At 37.5% G+C, this 21635-nt stretch overlaps 1 protein-coding gene and 1 long non-coding RNA gene across 4 annotated transcripts in view; one reads left to right on the top strand and one right to left on the bottom strand.

Moving 5' to 3' along the window:
* Positions 1 to 21635, top strand: part of LOC128020041 (uncharacterized) — a 455114-nt gene that overhangs the window by 304508 nt on the left and 128971 nt on the right. The window lies entirely within an intron of this gene.
* Positions 19050 to 21630, bottom strand: LOC128020043 (uncharacterized). Of its 2 annotated transcripts, XR_008185272.1 has the most exons (4): positions 21382 to 21630; positions 20551 to 20650; positions 20225 to 20385; positions 19050 to 19837 (listed from the first exon to the last, which is right to left on the bottom strand). It is a non-coding gene; the product is annotated as an uncharacterized LOC128020043 (long non-coding RNA). The 2 variants fall into 2 exon arrangements; XR_008185273.1 differs by lacking the exon at positions 20225 to 20385.

Raw genomic sequence — 21635 nt, forward strand, 5'->3', positions numbered from 1 at the left:
TTCTGTGATCCTCATTTATGGAGTGTTTACTCAGGAGAAGACATTCATGCTTTATTTCGAACATAAACATAAAACAAGTAACAAAAGAACTTGAAAATAAAAAGACAAACAAACCAAACAATTAATGATAATAATATGAAACCAACATGTCCAAAAGTCCGACATGTGCTGGAGAAGGGAAGGCTGATGGTGAATATTTGTGATCGCCTTTAAGTTACTACTCAAATCTGTTTAATTACCCTAACTCTTTCAATGCTGTTCCTCAGAGAGCTGCTTCCTCACTTCCTTTTGTCAATGGTGTCACCTACTCTATCTGAGGTTTCCAAACTCTGAGTCCAGAATTCCACATAAGGTGATAGAAAGTAAATAAACAGAAATTTCCCATATACATAGCCATCCCTGGTCTTTATCTGAAGTTTTGAATGAAAAGGATTGGTGTGTTCAGAGGAATGTGTTTACATATGAGAGTTTTTTTTTGCACTGCAAAAATTCCTGTTACAAAAAAAAAAAAAAAAAAAATAGCAGATGCAGTCGGCAGAAATTTACTGTAGAAATTTGGAAACAGTTAAGAGACAATTTTGGAGTCTGTATATTTAACCATGCATAAACAGTATTTTGTTAACTGATATAGTGATGTAACTTACATTTAATTTACAAATTTGTATTATTTTACACTACAGGTCTATAATATATTTGTAATATTTTTTTAAGAATTCTCTTATTTGCTCAAAAATGCATTTATTTGATCATAACATTATTGGATAGCTAATACAGTAAAAAAGCTTATATTATGATCACAATTTAAAATAACTGTTTTCTATTTTAATATATTTTAAAATATAATTTATTATTATTTTCAGCAGTCAAAACCATTCAAAAATGTGGGGGTCAAAAATGTTTCCATAAAAACTTTAAGCTGTAAAACTGTTTCCAGCAGTGATAATAATAAGAACCAATATTATTATCTGAGCACAAGTACTAACTGATAACAACTGGACACCAAATCAGAATATTAAAATGAATTCTGAAAGATAATGTGACACATACAGCTAAAGTAATGGTTACTTCAGCTTAGCATCACAAGATTTTTATCACCATCACTGTATACATTATAGCGCAAAATGTCTTCTGTAATCATGCTATAATCTATTATCCTGCTGAGATTACATTTTGTGGTAGGAGACAGATGCTGAGAAACATTTTGGTAAACAGTGACTCACAGTGCAATTACATTTTAGAGGCACATATGATCTTATTTTCAAACCTGCTATGTACTGTAGAGATATGGAATTAATCTTTAACTTTGTGCAATATAAACTCCTCCGAGGCGATCCTCTGGTCATGCCCCTTTGCCAAAAACATGGTATCATATCAGTTTGAACACAATCTGAAGATGGTGGCAGTAGCCAGGAGCGTGGGCACCAAATTTTGGGCCCTGAGTACAAACCATCTTACTGGGCCCCCATACCAAATACCATAGCGATACCAATGGGTGGGATATTTTGAAGAAAGTCAGTAACCAAACGACTGATGGACCCCATTGACTTCCATAGTAGGAAAAAAAATACTATGGAAGTCAATAAGGACCAGCAACTGTTTAATTACCAACTTTCTTGAAAAAATCTTCTTTTGTGTTTAGCAGAAGAAAGAAAATCATACCGGTTTGGAACAACTTGAGGGAGAGTAAATGATGACAGAATTTTCATTTTTGGGTGAACTATCCCTTTAAAATTTAAATATGTAGAATAACAATGTACTCATTTTGCTTATTTCCTCTTAACACTTAATTACTAATTACTAAGTGTTAAAACAGGCAATTCCGCTAAAAGCTCACCTTGTCTCACTGTCACATCCACCTCACTGTCACTGCTTTCACCTGACCATGATGAGGGGTCTGCTGCTGCAGGGTCTGAAACTGAAATATATGGCTTCAAGTGGTTGCTAAAATATCCTTTATTGTCACAATACCTTTTTTAAAGTGTAGGCTAAGTACAAGTTAACTGCTGATTATTTTTCTGTTTAAAATAAATGCAGACTATAGAATCACAGGGTACACTAACCGCCAAACTAGACATTCAGTCTATGAATTACGTTTTAAAATAAGTCATTTTCAATCATTAAAATGTGAATTAAACTGAAAACAATACTGTACTTAATGTAAGAGCGTGCACTAGCCAATTTGCATAATGCGGTAAAATAGGTTTTTTCATGTAAACTTCTGACTCTGGGGAGAACTCCTCCAAGAGTAGATATTTATGTTAAAGGGGGGGGTGAAATGCTATTTCATGCATACTGAGTTTTTTACACTGTTAAAGAGTTGGATTCCAATGCTAAACATGGACAAAGTTTCAAAAATTAAGTTGTATGTTTGAAGGAGTATTTCTGTTCCAAAAATACTCCTTCCGGTTTGTCACAAGTTTCGGAAAGTTTTTTTTCGAGTATGGCTCTGTGTGACGTTAGATGGAGCGGAATTTCCTTATATGGGTCCTGAGGGAACGTCTGCCAGAAGAGCGCGCGCTCCCGTATAGCAGAGCACTGAGAGCACAACAGACTTCACTGATCAGAGCGAGAGCGTCGCGAAATGTCACAAAAGGAGTGTGTTTTTGGTTGCCAGGGCAAGACAACCCTGCACAGATTACCAAAAAAAAAAAAAAAAAAACAGCATTAAGGGACCAGTGGATGGAGTTTATTTTTACAGAGCATCAACGGAGTTGTGCAAGTGTTTGTGTTTGTTCCCTGCATTTCGAAGATGCTTGTTTTACAAACAAGGCCCAGTTTGACTCCGGATTTGCACATCGTTTATTTCTTAAGGATAATGCAGTCCCAACGAAAAAGTGTCACGATCGTGTGTTGGAACCGCAGGCGGTGAGTAAAACTGCTTCAAATATCTCTGTGTTGTTAACTTAGCTATCGGCGCGTAAGCACATCAAGTAAACAACATGCGATGTTGTCATCAAACTGCACTTTCCACATGTACAGCTTAAAAAAAAAAAGACGGCAAATTGGAACTTAGTAATTTTCCAAAACCGCTAAGCAAATATATACAGTTTCAGTACATACCACATAGAGACGTTGTTGCTGATGCTGCTCTTGTTAAATTTCAGCCTCTGGATCTGATTCTGGATCATAAATATACGCTGAATCTGACTGTTAGCCATGGTTTGTTTTTCCTCACGGTAAAGTCACAGCTTTCAAACGCTCTCAACGCAAAAGCCTACTGGCGCTCGTGATTTGTTAACTCCGCCCACACGTCACGCCTCCAGCCGGTCGTGTTTTTCCGGGAAAAATCGGTACTATCTTTCTCTTATGAATATAATAAAACTAAAGACTTTTTGGAGTTATGAAGGATGCAGAACTACTCTATAGGTACTCAAGATTAACAGGATATTGAGTGAAAGTGAGCACCCCCCCCCCCCCCCACCCTTAAAACAATGTCAATGCTCAATTATGCATTTGGAGCTCACCTTTCTTTAAAAAAAAAAAAACTGAGTGAGCAACTGCTTGCCCTCATTTGCTTTTCTCTCTTAAACCTTCTTTTCTTTTCGTTTTTGAGCCCCTGATTTTCCTTTCTTGAGGAAAGACATGACTCTTCCCCTGTCTTCCTAGTCCAACTCCAGCTTCTGTCTCATTAACTGATTCACGGCAGGTTCAGCACAAAGCAGAAGCACCTGAACTGCGGGTCGTACCATTTACATTGATTCGAGAGGGGTGGTGGGGCCCTGCACAGCATGAAAATGTTTTTTTTTTTTATATATATATACCAAACCAGTGCATAACTACAAGTTTAGTTTTGCACAGAAACTTTTTTATTTGTACATGAATGCTATACAAATGTTAGCGCATGTATATATGTATGTATAGAAAACTGACTTCTAAGGGCCCCCCCTCCCCCTGCATCGGCCCCTGGGTACTCGGTGGCACCCTTCCCCTACCAGTCCGACGACAGACAACGAATCCCATACTTTGGAAACACGCACAGGCTTTCATCGTGGCATTAAAAAAATCAGCATTCAGTCCTTTCCAAAATGCTCCAGTGACCTTGACAAGCCTCCCTTCACCAGCCTAGTCCCGTCAGCATTCATATTTTATAACACGGGCAGTGGCAGTTTATCAGCATCGGGGTCATATGTGAGGCAATCTAATCAGAGGACTGCTGCAGCGCAGACGACACTGGTCCAGGCACAGTCCAGGAGCCCTTTGTACACCATTGAATCTGCTCTATTCGGGTGGTAAAAACAGGCCCCACTGCTGGCCAGATGGTGTTATTAGAGGTTGGGCAGACATGAGGCAGCCAGTTGCCAAGACACAAGCTCTGCACCTCCCACTCACAACCGTATGCAATTACCTGCATTTAACTGAATGCCAGTAGCAAAAATCTGATCAAGAGCATAACACTATTTCCTGTGAACCTCATCTCCACCTGCTAACAAAGCAAGCATCCAGAAATGTTCATATAATCTTAAGAACCTTGCTAAAATGTTTTCTTAAATTTATTAATTAATTAAAAAGGGACGTATATTACGTATTCATTATAAACATCAATACAAACTTCTTTTTTTTTATTTATTTTTTTTTACTGTTTTTCGAGTTCTAAAACTTGCAACTTTCGGAAAACAAGTCAAGTTATTACAACTTTACTATTTTATACGAATATCTTGACTGGACTTAACACTCCAAGTGAATTAAACACACACACACAAACACACAAAGAAATGAAAACTGTTGCCCTAACTTTTGCAATTCCGTTAATACAGTTTATATAATGCTACATAAACTGAATTATTACTAATTAACTTAAGTAATAAAAAAGCTGAGGTAACATAAAAAATTATTGACATAAAATCATAAGTTTCATTTTAACTTAACCTTTTCTTGAAGGCGCTCAGATGTTCTGTGCAGCACATTAAGTCCTCATGGTTCCAGCACTTCTCGCCCTGGGAGCATGGTGAAGAAGCCAGCCTTGCATTTGTTTTCTACATTATCTGCAGTCCTGCGTGTTCTTCCAGCTCTCTAACACTCAAGGATTCTGCTTCCTCCTCCATCCTGTTTGTAATTACTCACACAATGGACAAATAGATGGTTCCATTATCCAAGTCATTATCGTTCGTATATGCCAGCAGCATCAGGCAATTTCATGCCCCAGCATTTGTCAGCTTTGTGCTCTCATAGAGATGCAAGGGTTGCAAAGAAAAATATCTCATTTTCATTATTGCTAATTATCCTTTATGCTCTGCCCTCTACCTCTTACATTCTGCTTAATTCATTTCCAAGACTGTTAGCAATAAATGCCAAAAATAAAACCTAAAAAAGGCACTCGATGGAAAATCTCTTGTCCTTATGAGAAGTACTCGGTACATTTTCATTAAAATTCCCATTGCAATAAGGAAGTGAACTTGAAATCAACATTTAAAAGCTGTTTCACAAACCAATTTAATTCTACAACTCTTAAATGAGGCAACAGAATTCATCAACACTTCACGCCAACGCTCAACTGTTGTGTATCAACGCCACCCACAACATGGCCAAGAAAAAAAAAAAAAAAAAAACTAAATGCTTAAACCACAAGGCTCCGTTTAACCAGAAGCACTGTTTTACCTTACAGTCTCAGAGTCTATATGTTAACTAACTAAACTTCTGATATTTTTTTTGTTCAAACCATTCACAGTGTAAAAAAAAAAAAAAAAAAAACCTTGCAGCCTCATAAACTAAATTGAATATGCATCTCCTCATCATTTATTTACATATCTATTTCTTAAAGTGTGGTTATATATATATATATATATATATATATATATATATATATATATATATATATATATATATATATATATATATATATATATACACTAATATAATGTATATAAACAAAGAATTGTACAAAAAATACACTTTGTAAAATGAATTTGGGTTTTGGAAAGTTGTTATAAAAAAGTATTATTATTATTATTATTATTATTATTAATATTATTATTATATTTTGAGAATAAAGTCAAAATTATGTGAATAAAATCAAAGCTTTATAAATTTAAAGTGGTAATACTATTATAGATATTATAAATATGATTTATTTTTAAAATAGCATTATGAGAATAAAATAACATCTCAGAGTTAATCTACATAATTCTCCCATGAATGAAGCAGCTCACATGATGTTTATTCAATGGTGGGGTCATTTTGAACATCCATGAATAGTCCATGACTATAATGCATTCAAAGTTGACAATTAATTATTTACTTTAAAGGAATTATAATGAGCTCAAACCAATTTCAGAGCAACATGCATTAACCATATTTTAAGAAACATATTGTATGTTATGACCATGCATGGTGTAACAAAAACTATAGAATTCATTCTTTTCTTAACTCTCTCTAATGTTGTTTGATTCTCTAAATCTTTATTCTAATTCAGCCGGCAGACGTTGAGCACAGAGAGGCTGTCAGGCTGAGTGCAGAGGCAGAATTCTCTTTCTGAACAAAGATAAAAGAATTGAGAGCATCCTAAGCACTCCGGCTAATTGCATTTGACCAACAAGTCCATCTTTGCCAGCCATGTTCTCCTCTGAGGCTGAACACGGTGAGACAGAACAAAGAGCTGGATTCATAGGTTTGTGAAAAGAGAAGGACTTCAGTAGCAAAGACAGGCGTTCGGCTTTGATCCCACATGAGGCCAACACTGACAATCCCCCATCCTTTTGTCTTTGACAGTATAAAAATTAATTAATGATCTCAGCACTTGTGTAGAAGTTGCCTGCAGAAGATGGTATTAAATTGCTTTTTAATTATACAAAATGTAAAAGGAAGGACATGCATCACTTTGCCTTCCTTTATTTAGTGGTCATTTTTCCCAACCACTTATTCTGTAGTCTGTAAACGAACATTGATGGCCATAACCAACATCCCTCATTCTTTTGTTATACACTGGGGGGGAAATGACTTTTTTCACTCAGAAATGGCTAGTGATTTTCACAAATAAGTAACACTGGCAAGTAATATTTTTAATTAAACTCTTTGAAGAAGAAACATTTTAAAAGTAGAAAGACTGTATTTTCTTGTAAAACATACCACAGAAATATTTGTTTAGTCTACAACCTTAATATATATATATATATATATATATATATATATATATATATATATATATATATATATATATATATATATATATATATATAATTATAGTTATTAATATTATTACTATTATTACTACAGTGTAGGAGAGACCAGGGGTAGTTTGCCTCAAGGCTTAGATCTCATGAAATATATGTTAATAATTAAATAATAATTAAATAATATTACTATAGAAAAAATAAATTGATAAGAAGAACAACAACAAAAAGAAAAGCATTGGACTAATTTATAATTTTTATGAAATATTATGTTTGTTAGCCAATTTTAATGTTAGTTTTAATTTTAATTATTTATTTATTTATATTTAGAATTGCATGATATACAATTTGTGAGATATAAAATTGTAACTATGACTTTTACAATTACAAGTTTATGCCTCACAGAATTGCAAGCTAAAAAGTCACAATTATTATTTTATTTTTTTAATCAGTGTTGGAAACAAGCTTTCATAATGTAATAGATTGTTCCATTGTGACAACTTACCCTGTATGCCATGACAACATGGCCCAATATTGTGGCTAAAAACATGACTGTAGGTTAGTGCAAGTAGGAATCTACTTTGGCAAAATAAACATGCAAAACTAACATTTATTTTGTTCTTTTATCTTGTTCATTTGCCACCTGTTGTGTGATTTACGGCTAATTGAACTCTCAGCAATTACTACAGCAAAAGGCTATATTTCAAACCGATGCAGTAAAAACTGCAGTATCTATAATTTAGTAAAACATCCCATTATGGTCCAATCCACCTCATTAGTATGTGAACAGCAAAGGACCTACAGGGACCTATAAATCATGGGCATTACCAGCCAGAAATACTGCCTTCACTATGCACACATGTCTTCTTAATACCTACATGCTTGGCTTTTTTTTTTTTTTCTTTTTTTGCAACAGTGTACTTGTCTCAGCAGTCAGAGTCAGTAAAATAAATACTGTTTATGTGATTTTAATTACTGTAGATCACAATCAAGTAAACCACGTATGCAAGGCCCTGCATGAGCATCATTATAGATTTAACTGTCTGTGTGGTGATGTGCATATGGAATCATTATCTTGACAGCTACAAATGTCAAACAAATTTCATGTTTGCTGTTCACCATTCAGATGCAGTTCATTATTCAGCTGTGAATAGACATGGGCATATTGTCAGTCTGTGTCGTCTGCTGTGTGGTTGAAGCTATTTTGAAAAAAAGTTTTATACTAAAAGTAGTTTTATATTACAAGACACTATCACTGAACTAACTACTAACTACACTGAAACTAACTTGCCATATATATTTTCTATATCAAAGTTATACATATCTAATATCTAATATATACACACACACACTCACACACACACACGCACGCACGCACGCACACACACACACACACACACACACACACACACACACACACACACACACACACATATATATATATATATATATATATATATATATATATATTAATTATTATTATTATTATTATTATTATTCAAAGGCATAGTTCACTCAAAAATTTATTTACATTTTTTTTTTACTAAAAACAAAATAAAATATTTAGAAAAAAAGTCTGGTCCCAATTAATACCCTTAGTATTTTATTTATTTATTTATTTATTTATTTATTTATTTATTATTTTGGGGTGATCTCTTTAATGAATGAATGGAATGAATCTTACTATAAAAATACTAGAATAACAAAAAAAAAAAAAAGAATATCATACTTCTTAATTTAAGAACCTCAAATACAAACAATTAAATCTGTGAATTTTTGTTAAATCTGTAAATTCAAGTGAATTGAGTCATGAATCAGACATTCCACTGCTACATTAGCTGTTTATGCTTAACTGATTTACTATAATGAATCAGGTTTATGTGATTCACAATATGTGATTTCAGTTTTGAAGCTACTTAAAGGGGCAGTATCTATATATCTCCCCGATAATTAAAGCTTCATTATAAACCTTTATAAATCTTGGACACAAAACACAATTCATATGGTCACCACTTTCATGATACTTTTATAATGCTTTTGTATCCTTTGTGAAGCTTGGCAACCCCAGAACTCAATCACTATGAGCGAAAGGCAACATTGTAATTTCTGCGTGAACTGTCCCTTTAAATCAAACAACAACAATGTATAGGGGAGCTGTGCAGATTTAACATTAATATTGGAACCACATTGGGCAGAAGCCATAACAGAACATCTATCACAGCATAATTTAGCCAATTTTCCTCATCTTTGACAGTTTATGTTCTGTGTGTAACATCCTCATGTTGATGTAGTTAGGCTTTGCATCTATTTATTAATTCATGAATTCACATTGCCTGACTGGATGCAGGATAACAATGTGGGGAATTATGCTTCCACAGATGGGCTTACAAACAGTGGGCATTGCAAGCTTGACAGAATATTCTCTGGAGGAAGAGAGATAGATCAGTGTGTGAACAAACTTCAGCTGAGTCAGAGTAAACAAACACAAATTACAAGAGGGAGCGCCATGGTGACACAGCCTAAATTTTTAACACAATACTCAGACTGGGAACACGATTTGCAAGGGTAAATAAAAACCACTGAGTAAATGAGTTTGCTATTTCAATTTTCAACATTGTTCTTCTATTTATAGGTGTTTTTAGCTGCTAAATATCTAGGCAAAGAAAATGTTCCTCACACACAGTTAAAGGTGTTTTATTGCAGTTTATGATTAGCTTATTATGAACGATGTTACAGCATTTCATTCATCAAGATCTTGTAAGTCAAAGGGTTTTTGGCAACATAAGATGTCTAAACTATAGTCTCTTATTATCAAGGCTCCCATTATAATCAACTTTTTTTTTCCACTATAAATTACATAGTTATTAATTACACTTATTATATATATAATTACATATAATTAATTACACTTATTATATATATATTATACTAATGATAATTAATTAAAAATACTAAATAGCTATAGTGATAAAGTATTTGAGAATTGTTCTTAGCTTGTTTCGGATATGTACATGAAGTATATCTACATGAGTATATATTATTTAAGATCACAATAACAAACTAAAATAACGGAAAGCTATAATTTATAAGCTTTAATCACACAACTCTATACATTAAAGGGGTATTATGACGTTGCTAAAAAGAACATTATTTTGTGTATTTGGTAAAATGTAATGTGTTTATTGGTTCATTAATGAGGTTTAAGGTTCAGAAAATCAACCCATTCTCACTCCAAAGGCGTCAAAAACCGAAGCATGGTCAAGCGCCCCTAGCGTCACTTTTATGACGCCAAATGTGCCTCTCGGCGTCGACTATCGAAGCACTACGACCTTCATTGCTTTCAGTGGGAAACTTTTGGCGTCAGAATTCGACACAAGGACATGAGATGTTTATCGCTATGAAATCACGTTCAAGAAGTCTCATTCAGCACACATCGCGCGATACTTGCTATCAGTTCCACAGTTTGGGTGAGTAGTCGTATATACGCTCTTTTAATGCCTTTTATCAAATGTATTCTGTCTTCTTTATTAATCAGATTAGTGCCATATGTTTAATCGCTGTATTATATCGGTCATCCGCGGCTGTCTTTGAGTTTCATTGCGTTTAAATAAATGAACACAGCTGCTAATTAGTGTGATTAAACTCTATCTGTCACGTGACGTGCCATAGACCTTCGATCCGTTTTATATTATTATTAATTTCAGGATCAATGATGTAAGTTGTATTTGTAGTAAAATCATGGTAATCACGACACAATAGTAATAAATGAAATGTGAAGTTAAAACACAGTAAATGGGACATTAGTAACTGTAACTGTAGTTTTACTATGATATATTAATAATCAATACAACAATACAATAATCACCAAACCAGCTATGTTTGTATCTGTCACGGTTTTACGCTGCCTTAAGGAATACGGAGTCGAGGATAAACGGAATAAGGTTTTTAATATATCCAACACAGGGGATATCCAACATGGAGCACAGAGGTAGACACACGTAAGTAGCAAATGATCACAAGTGAGGACAAGTGAGATCACAAGTGAGAAGACCCGACAAAACAGAACTGAAGGGACACGGCTTATGAACAACAGATAATTGGGGAAACACAGGTGGATGGAATCATTAAATTAACAGGGACATGGAACACATGAGGAAGATAATGGACACATCTGGGAACTAATCAGACACGGAAAGACAGAAACTGGGTCACGGGCAAAAACACATTAAATGAGTCCAGGTGTGTGACAGTACTCCCCCCTCCCGGTAGGTGCGTCCTCGCACCGTAGAAACAACAGGGGGAGGCGTAGGTGGGAACTTGGGAGGAGGTTCCGGTGGAGGACGGACTTCCAGGAGGGGGCCAGCAGACAGGGACCACAGAAGGAGGAGCCAGGGAGGAGACGACGGAGGAAGGAGCCAGGGAGGAGACAGGAGCAGGAGGAGCCAGATGGTCCACCAGAGACCAGCCAGGACGGAGATCCAAGGTGGGGTCGACGGCGGGAGGAGCCATGGTGAAGGAAGGGTCGACGACACCAGGGGGCCGACAGGCGGAGACTGCACCGGTGGGTGAGGAGCCCAAGATGGAGCAGCACAGCCGCAGAGCCAGGGGGACGTCGAGGTTCCGGAGGGCCTAGGTGGAGCAGAAGGCTCAGGCGACCAAGGCGGAGGCAGGGTCCTGGCAGACCGCTGTGGAGCCGGAGCGACCGAGGATGGAGGTGGAACCGGAGGGAAGGAGGAGCCTGACAGAGCCGGAGGGATGGAGTGACGAGGTGGAACCAGAGGAATGGAGTCCCGAGGCGGCGGATGGTCGACGACTGACCAAGGTGGAGCCGGAGGGACGAGGGAGCCCGGTGGAGCAGGTGGGATGACAGGCCACGGTGGAGACGAGGGAGCTAAGAGCCAAGGCGGAACCGCTGGGTCGAAGGGCCGAGGAGGAGTCCAGGGCTCGGAGGCTGGAGGCGGAGACAGGGCCTTAACACGCCAAGGCGGAGCTGGAGACTGGCAGTCCAGCGGCGAACCACCGCGCCCCGATGGCGCGGACTGAGGGTGAGCTGCGGGACTGACTGGCACCAGCAGGGATGGCGAGGAACTGGCTGGTCTAGGAGGAGGAGAGAGGAGAAGGATGGGAGGAAGGACAGGAGGATCAGGACTGGACGGAACCAGCGAAAGAGTAGAGGGACCAGCAGGTTTGGGAGGAGGCGGGAGAGGGAGGCTGGGAGGGAATACAGGAGACCCAGAAGATTCAGGGCTGGGCGGAACCAGCGGAGACACAGAAAATTCAGAGCTGGGCGGAACCAGCGGAGACACAGAAGATTCAGAGCTGGGCGGAACCAGCGGAGACACAGAAGATTCAGAGCTGGGCGGAACCAGCGGAGACACAGAAGATTCAGAGCTGGGCGGAACCAGCGGAGACACAGAAGATTCAGAGCTGGGCGGAACCAGCGGAGACACAGAAGATTCAGAGCTGGGCGGAACCAGCGGAGACACAGAAGATTCAGAGCTGGGAGGAACCAGCGGAGACACAGAAAATTCAGAGCTGGGCGGAACCAGCGGAGACACAGAAGATTCAGAGCTGGGCGGAACCAGCGGAGACACAGAAGATTCAGAGCTGGGCGGAACCAGCGGAGACACAGAAGATTCAGAGCTGGGCGGAACCAGCGGAGAAACAGAAAACTCAGGGCTGGGCGGAACCAGCGGAGAAACAGAAGATTCAGAGCTGGGCGGAGCCAGCGGAGATACAGGAAACTCAGGGCTGGGCGGAACCAGCGGAGAAACAGAAAACTCAGGGCTGGGCGGAACCAGCGGAGAAACAGAAAACTCAGGGCTTGGCGGAACCAGCGGAGAAACAGAAAACTCAGGGCTGGGCGGAACCAGCGGAGAAACAGAAAACTCAGGGCTGGGCGTAACCAGCGGAGAAACAGAAAACTCAGGGCTGGGCGTAACCAGCGGAGAAACAGAAAACTCAGGGCTGGGCGGAACCAGCAGAAATGGAGCAGAGGAAATGACTGGAGAAGGTAGGAGTGGGAGACTGAGAGGGTATACAGGGGAATCAGGGCTGGACGGAACCAGCGGGGAAACAGGAAAATTAGGGATTACCTCCATAGACCAGTCCATCAGATCCAGAGCTTGCTCCATATGACCTTCAGAGACTGTATACAGCTCACCCTCAGTCGCAGGAGTGTGGGCAGGGCTTTCCTCCACGCCCTCGATCTCCACGAGGACTCCCACGATGCACGGTGTGGCCGGCTCACTCACCTGGTCAGTCGCGCTCTCGAGATCCGGCTCCCTGTCAGTGGATGGCTCGGACTCTGCGGCTGCGGTGGGCTCTGGCTCCGTGCGGCGTGATGGTGGCTGGCTGGTCTCTGGGTCGGGAGTGGGGCTGGCGAGGTCCTCTATGGGGCAGACGGTGAGAGGTGACCCATTTCTCGCCAGAGTCCACTCCACATATGCGGCGAAATCCTCTCGAGGACCATCTTCGGACGACAACGCTCTGCATTTGGAGTTCAGGCTGGTGTTGTAGAAGGTGCAGAGCGCGCCGTCCGGGTAGCTGGTGGCATTAGCTAATAGGAAAAACTGTCTGGTATGGTCCTCGAGAGAACGCCCTTCCTGCTTCAGCAGGAGGATGAGGAATTCGGGACGATAGAGGGGATCCATAGACACTAAGAAAAGAAAAGACTGTGAAAAAACAAAAGCAAAACGGAGGGAAGAACACGCAGTTTTCTATTTTCTCTTTTGAGGTCGGGTCTTCTGTCACGGTTTTACGCTGCCTTAAGGAATACGGAGTCGAGGATAAACGGAATAAGGTTTTTAATATATCCAACACAGGGGATATCCAACATGGAGCACAGAGGTAGACACACGTAAGTAGCAAATGATCACAAGTGAGGACAAGTGAGATCACAAGTGAGAAGACCCGACAAAACAGAACTGAAGGGACACGGCTTATGAACAACAGATAATTGGGGAAACACAGGTGGATGGAATCATTAAATTAACAGGGACATGGAACACATGAGGAAGATAATGGACACATCTGGGAACTAATCAGACACGGAAAGACAGAAACTGGGTCACGGGCAAAAACACATTAAATGAGTCCAGGTGTGTGACAGTATCACTGTAATGTTAGTGTTTTTATGTGCTTTTATATGACAGATATCACAGTAATCATGTGTTCTGTACCATGCTTTTAATACCTTTTAATGTGAATCCAAAAAAAAAAAAATCAAATTAAAAATAAATAATAAAACATGTATTTTTCCATCTTGCAGTTCATTCATATCAGTTTTTATATATATATATATATATATATATATATATATATATATATATATATATATATATATATATATAAATATTTTGCTCACAGATCATTATTAACATTCTGTATATAATTCAATTTTATTTTCTCTCCCCTTTTTTATTATTTTTATTTTTAGCTGAAAAGACGTAAAGGCAGTCAGCCCAGTGGTGTTTCTGGAGAGGGATTCCTTCAGAAATGGAGAAGACAGAAAGCTGCGGAGGCAGATATTTGCAGCAGTAAGTCTGTGATAGTTTGTCTCTTTTATCAAAAATTCCTGCTGTTATAATTTGTACAGCATTTGTTGTTTCTTAAACTGTTGCACTGTACAAATACCCACACTTGCCATCTTTTCACTTGACCACTTGATTACTTATTTGAAGTCTTTCCTGTATTTGGCCTAGTGTTCGAGTGAGCATGATGACCACGAGTGTGTGTCGAACTTTTCATGACCTGATGACTGTGTTTCCCAATCCTGATCCTGGAGAACCCCAGCACTGCACGGTTTTGGTGTCTCTCTTATCTGCCTTGGAGTCTTCACTGATGAGCTGATGAGTTGAATCAGGTGTGTTTGATCAGGGAGACATCTCAAATGTGCAGTGTTGGGGTTCTCCAGGACCAGGATTGGGAGCCACTGCCTTATGGGACACTTATGTGTTTAAAGAGATTTTTAATATCTAATTATCAATATTTCACATACTGTACATTGGACAGCTTTCCATGACCTCTTGTGAGATCTCGGCAAAAAGTCTGACGATTTATTCCAAAACATGATGCATGATGGGATACACTAAGCTTTGTATAGCGCTCCAGAGCAGTATTGGAGAGGTTTAGTGTGTGTTAAGGACGCTGTGCTTTGGCATTATTAAGACCGGGGACAGTCTTGTGCACACACTGTCACGTACACACACTCTCAAGTGGCCAAGACTGCAAGTGTGGGTATCTGGACAGGGTCAAAGTCTTAAAAATGATCCCTAAACACATCACAGTCTTAATAATCCAGTTTAACACTTGTATGATATTGTACAAGCCCCAGGACTGTCTCATCTGACACTATCAAAGAATTCATATGACTATAGCTTGTTATTAATTACTTGCTTTCAATAATGGATTCATTTAACATTTAATTATACAGCATCTTTACAGAGGTGTAATGTACAAGCTGCACGTAATTAATAATATGTCCTTCCTTCTGTCTTACAGGATTTTTTCCAGATAATGCTGTTCTTCTTTTTCAGGTCTAAAATATCGAGCTCAACAGCTATTTTAAGAGCCAACCCTCACAAACCTTCCTAAAACCTAAAAGAGCTATTACTGAGTCTCAGCGAATCTTGCCATGATCAGCTCTTCCCAGGTACATTTGTTTACTCCAAAAATGCTCTGGTCTGAATCTTACTTTAAATTAACTTAATTATGTTTAATGAGCAATATTAATTGCACAGAGAGTAAGTAGAGATTATCTTGTTTCACAGAAGAGAAGGAAGACCAAGGATATGATTTGCTCAGGATGAGGAATGAAGATGGCCATCTTGAGCTCAAACAAACAGAAGTCCTCTGGTATGTGTGTGTTGAAGCAATGTTATACAACATTTTATGATGATCTCTCACAGAACTGGTCATGTCAGCCTTGATTTCGTTTTATACTATTACAATTACAGCATGTTAGCAAAGTGTGACTGGACATTTTTAATATTATGTTTTTAAAAACACACCACCTGTTTTATTAGCAGACAAGTGTCATGAAATTGGTTTAGTTGATATAAACACCAATTGACATTATTTCATTGTTTTGTAAATGTTATGTTATTAATTGTGAATTGATAGTTGATTGGTTTGAAGCCAGGCATTACACTGCACAGACTAAAACACGTTTGTGAGAGAAGTCAGGAACTTTGGAGAAAGATTCTAGAGGAAAAAAACACATTTACTGCAACAACAGATGAATTCTAGAGTCTCTGAGAACTACACATGCTAATGTCTCATGAGCAAGACCTTTGCTTCTGTAACTTTTTCTTAATTCTTGCAGAATGACATATTTATTGCAGTATTTTTATTTGTACAGATGATCTCATCAGCCAAATGAGGGGTTTTGACCAAGTGATGCTCTTGAAAGGAGTGAAAGAAGAGGATGTGGTAAATTGTCTTCAGAGAAAAGCTTCTCAAAAGATCTTAAAACAGCTTGAAGAATGGTAAGTGTACAGTACTACAAGGGTCATAGTTACTCACCCTGCTAAAACCACACAGAACATAAGCTGCGCTCTCTGTCCATTAAACAACTTCTTCTGTATTGTTTGTTTCACTTTGACCAGGTCTGGGATCTTAGGACTGAGAGATCATCTGGCTGAGAACAAGCTACACCTCATCAGTGCTGGACATCAACCACAAACTGTTTCCAGACACGAGAGAAGAAGATCACGATGGGGAGATGAAACCAGTTTAGATGTGATGATGGGAATCATTATTTTCTGGAACAGTATCACATGTCTTATATGTATCACATGATCTGTATCACAGTTGACTGGATGGGACTGTGTGACTTTTAAGGACATTTCATCACTCATCTGTGTGAACTGATTTATATATGAGGTTAATGTATCTTTGATGATAATTATTTTCATTGAATCTTATTTGTCTTGATGCTACTTTATCAACTTTATAGTCTATGCTTCAATAAAATGAAAATGGTGAATATTGTGTTCTGAAGATTCTTGGTAAATACATCATTTTACTAGGTAGGCTCATATGTGTTTATTTTAGACTTGGAAAAACGACATATTAATTATTGGGATTATTTTTTTATTTAAGACATGAACATTTTTGATCGGATTAATAACATCTGGGACATCAGTACACCAGAAAGTAATTTTTTTATATTTTAGTAACAAATATGCACATTTTTTGTGAAATACAGGGAGTTACAAGATTAATTATTCTGCATTACAAGATGGTGCCATGGGCTTTATTGTTACAAGCACTTGACGGATAACTGAGAATGTAGCAGGAATGATCAACGTGGATCTTGTACTGCATTAAAACCAAGAGCACGCACATTACTGATGTCCAGCACATGAGGAGCAAGATACGGGGTTGAGGAGGACATTTTTACACTGATTTCGGCTAATTAGTTATATATAATGCTAATATATATATATATATATATATATATATATATATATATATAAATTAATATTCTTAGCACTGCATGAATTTGTCCTTGTGTAATAGTGAAGTATCACAATGTGTATACATTGTCCTTGATTACTGCTTTACAGTGGGGAATAGATAATGGCAAGTTGTTGCAGGTTCATCCATTATATTTCTTGCCATTTACTTCAAAAATCAAAGAAATAATCTATTATTTTCATTATTAAATCATTTCTTTATAATTTTTCCATGTTTCATCAGATGGCCTCACAATGTCCTGTCAAAAGGTATAATAGCCATGATGAATAGAATAGAAAACAGAGGACTGTGAAAACTGTCAGATATAAATGTGACTCAGCTCAGTTTGTTGTTCATGATGAGGAGAATACATATATGTAGGTTTTACTGCCCTGCTACCCCCAGGGGCCCAGTAGCACCCCCCGGAAGAGCCCAAAACTGTACATTTCAAATGGCTGTAAATCAGAGTCCAATTAACATATCAAAGAGAAAATGGGCAGGATTATTACTTATGCTATGCTGATAAAATAATGTTGAGCTCAGTTTTCAGAAATAAGTGGAAAGCTGGCATAAAAGCATTTTAAATATTGCTCACTGTAAAATACCACATTTCAGCCTGCCTCTCAAATATATCATAGAGGTTTGCACAATAAACATATTTAGATGTCCAGTTTACCTTAAAATAAATAATTTATTTAGTTTCGTTAATAAAAAGTTTTAAACTACATTACCCACAAGCCTCCGTCGTTCTATCTATAGAAAGGCAACACTAGGGGGCTGTTTTTGTAGTTCATTGAAGTTATGCTTAGGGTTAGGATTAGGATCTCGCTAAAGATGTCATTTTTCTCAAGATAGCAACACTTCATTGTTGACTTAATATATTACTAATGTGATGATAGGAGCAAAACATACTTTTTAACATGATGCGCTGTTTAATATGGGTTAAAAGATAGTCCAACCACAGACTGTCCTGAAAAGTCATAGCCAATGGCATCTAAGCTGAGCAGCAGCGTCACACTTCCTTATCCATGTATGACAGATGTCTTTCGTTTTTCGGCTGAAGGGATAGATTCGGTTAACAATAGATTAAGCTTGCTACTTATTAGATTCTGTTTTATTAACGTCTTCACCTTCCTCCGTTGTTCAGCTTGACAAAAATTGGGCAATATTGATGTGCACATGCCCAGCAGTCGCAGTTGTATCCAACAGATAGATTCTTCTCATTAAATATAAGACACATTTTTAAGATTTGTATATTTTTTTTTTGACCAAAGACAAATATATTTACTAATCAAATGACGTGCTTCTAAAATTTACATTGTATATTACATTGTGTTTTAAAGTTAAAATGGTTCACATTTGTGTTTCTGTGATTTACCATTCTCTACCATTTGAACCCTAGGAATAAAAACAGAAATTATAAATGAATGAATGAACAAATAAATACATAAAGCATAATAAACATGCATATTTTTGTAAGGATCTTCCATTATTTATTGATATGTCAAACTCATTTAAAGACAACATGCCCAAATTACTACACTGCATCCTCTGTCACCAAGCTCGTTTTTGCCACCATAAAGAATAAAAAGGCAGTTATGTTGTAAACATTAACTATTTTCAGTATGCAAATGAAAATGCTTTTATTAAAAAACAAAACAGTAAATACAGTATGTCTTTCAGAGAACACTGGAAAAAGATCAATTTTATTAAAAAAATTAAATTGACCAAAATGTTATACAACACAATGTAAATGTTTCAAACTCACAAAAAAACACCATGAAGACATGCATGTCAAGTGTGCAATATCATCTATAAAACTCAATCAGCACAGCATCAAATAAACACTGATTGTCTGAACAATGGAAGACAGAGAAAGTGTTCAGGAAAACAAACACCTGCTAGCTTTGACAATAACATCATGAATTCACTTCATGACTGGAGCTAGGGGATGACTGTGTATGAATATCTCCTTTACTAAAACTCTTAATTAAAGTCTAAAAAGTTCACTGTATGAAGCTTGAAAAAGAGAACAAAATGCTTTATCAATACGAAAAATAATATTTTTAACTATTGTTTTCATCACTGGTTCTGTAATGTATTCATTATGAGCTTATAAATAAAACAAAGTTACATCTTCTGCAAAAATCAAACCACTGCAAAGTCTAATCACTGATCCAGGGACCATATCTGTGTGTGTGGGGGATAAAGAGTTAACGAGGTGAGTCCTTGTGCATGATGGAGAACTGCAGTGTTATCCTCAAACAATCCTGTAAAACAGAAATATTACATTACATTCAACTTATACATTACACTGTGTTTTGTTTAGACCATAAAAGCAGCCTCTGTAAAGATGCTGTAAAATTAAATGTTAAATGAATCCATTATTGAAAGCAAGTAATTAATAACAAGCTATAGTCATATGAATTCTTTTGATAGTGTCAGATGAGACCGTCCTGGGGCTTGTACAATATCATACAAGTGTTAAACTGGATTATTAAGACTGTGATGTGTTTAGTACAGTATGTGAAATATTGATAATTAGTTATTAAAAATCTCTGTAAACACATAAGTGTCCCATAAGGCAGTGGCTCCCAATCCTGGTCCTGGAGAACCCCAACACTGCACATTTGAGATGTCTCCCTGATCAAACACACCTGATTCAACTCATCAGCTCATCAGTGAAGACTCCAAGGCAGATAAGAGAGACGCCAAAACCGTGCAGTGCTGGGGTTCTCCAGGATCAGGATTGGGAAACACAGTCATCAGGTCATGAAAAGTTCGACACACACTCGTGGTCATCATGCTCACTCGAACACTAGGCCAAATACAGGAAAGACTTCAAATAAGTAATCAAGTGGTCAAGTGAAAAGATGGCAAGTGTGGGTATTTGGACAGTGCAACAGTTTAAGAAACAACAAATGCTGTACAAATTATAACAGCAGGAATTTTTGATAAAAGAGACAAACTATCACAGACTTACTGCTGCAAATATCTGCCTCCGCAGCTTTCTGTCTTCTCCATTTCTGAAGGAATCCCTCTCCAGAAACACCACTGGGCTGACTGCCTTTACGTCTTTTCAGCTAAAAATATAAATAATAAAAAAGGGGAGAGAAAATAAAATTGAATTATATACAGAATGTTAATAATGATCTGTGAGCAAAATATTTATATATATATATATATATATATATATATATATATATATATATATATATATAAAAACTGATATGAATGAACTGCAAGATGGAAAAATACATGTTTTATTATTTATTTTTAATTTGATTTTTTTTTTTTTTGGATTCACATTAAAAGGTATTAAAAGCATGGTACAGAACACATGATTACTGTGATATCTGTCATATAAAAGCACATAAAAACACTAACATTACAGTGATACAAACATAGCTGGTTTGGTGATTATTGTATTGTTGTATTGATTATTAATATATCATAGTAAAACTACAGTTACAGTTACTAATGTCCCATTTACTGTGTTTTAACTTCACATTTCATTTATTACTATTGTGTCGTGATTACCATGATTTTACTACAAATACAACTTACATCATTGATCCTGAAATTAATAATAATATAAAACGGATCGAAGGTCTAAGGCACGTCACGTGACAGATAGAGTTTAATCACACTAATTAGCAGCTGTGTTCATTTATTTAAACGCAATGAAACTCAAAGACAGCCACGGATGACCGATATAATACAGCGATTAAACATATGGCACTAATCTGATTAATAAAGAAGACAGAATACATTTGATAAAAGGCATTAAAAGAGCGTATATACGACTACTCACCCAAACTGTGGAACTGATAGCAAGTATCGCGCGATGTATGCTGAATGAGACTTCTTGAACGTGATTTCATAGCGATAAACATCTCATGTCCTCGTGTCGAATTCTGACGCCAAAAGTTTCCCACTGAAAGCAATGAAGGTCGTAGTGCTTCGATAGTCGACGCCGAGAGGCACATTTGGCGTCATAAAAGTGACGCTAGGGGCGCTTGACCATGCTTCGGTTTTTGACGCCTTTGGAGTGAGAATGGGTTGAGA

Source organism: Carassius gibelio, chromosome A9 (assembly GCF_023724105.1).
Source record: "Carassius gibelio isolate Cgi1373 ecotype wild population from Czech Republic chromosome A9, carGib1.2-hapl.c, whole genome shotgun sequence".
Classification (NCBI taxonomy): domain Eukaryota; kingdom Metazoa; phylum Chordata; class Actinopteri; order Cypriniformes; family Cyprinidae; genus Carassius; species Carassius gibelio.